The following is a 998-nucleotide window of genomic DNA, read 5'->3' as shown; positions in this document are numbered from 1 at the left end:
GAGATTCCTTGGCTTGAGATATTAGCCTTGGGGTCAAATCCTGAGTTTCTACAACTTGTGACTGTGGTGCTACGATCATTCCCATGGGTGACCCCAGTGCTGTTGGAGTTACCTTTAGAGAATGTATGGATTGTTGTGATGGCATTGGAATCAATCCTACCAATTCCATGATTTTAGGTGGTAGCTTTGGAGGTAAGCCCACAGATTCTACCACTCCACATGGACCAATAGTAGTAGGAGAGCAAGAAGAAGTCAAACCATCTGATTGAGTTGCCCTTGGGGTCAAATTTGCAATTTGAGACTGTGTGTCTGGAGTCAAACCCCCAGATTCTATAACATGTGACTGGGTTGGTGGAATTATCCCCATGAAATCCATAGCTTGTAATAGTGTCACTGGAGTTACTTCCAGGTAATCCATCACTGGATGCAATGGCCTGGTGATCATTTCAGGTGATTTTGTATTTTGACATATTGGCCTTGGAGTAATCGTCAGTGGTTCTATGACTTGACTTTGTGGCCTTGATGTTACGTCCACCGATTCCATAACTTTATGCTGTGGCCCTGGGGTCATTTCCACAGTTTCCATGACTGCATGTTGTAGCCTTGGACTCATCTTTCCTGGTTGTATGACTTCATGGTCCAACAATGTGGTCCTTTTCACTGACTCCTTGACTTGATATTGCATCCTTGGGGTCATTCCCTTTGACTGTATGATAGGTGGATGTGATTTTTTAATCAACCCCATAGAATCCATGACTTGAAGCAATGCTATAGGAGTTACCTTCACATTGCCTATGACTTGATTCTGCTGTCTTGACGTCATCTTCCCTGATTCCATAACTTGCTGCTGAGATCTTGGGGTTACCTCCACTGATTTAATGACTTGACGTGATGGGTTTTGGCTTACACTCACTGTTTCCGTGGCTTCCATTGGTTTCACGACTTCACTTGGTGGCCGTGGTAACAAACCTACAGATTCTATCACTTCTGAATGTGAT

Source organism: Monodon monoceros, unplaced genomic scaffold (assembly GCF_005190385.1).
Source record: "Monodon monoceros isolate NGI ecotype Baffin Bay Population unplaced genomic scaffold, NGI_Narwhal_1 Super_Scaffold_19, whole genome shotgun sequence".
Classification (NCBI taxonomy): Eukaryota; Metazoa; Chordata; class Mammalia; order Artiodactyla; family Monodontidae; genus Monodon; species Monodon monoceros.
This window is presented reverse-complemented; position numbering follows the sequence as displayed.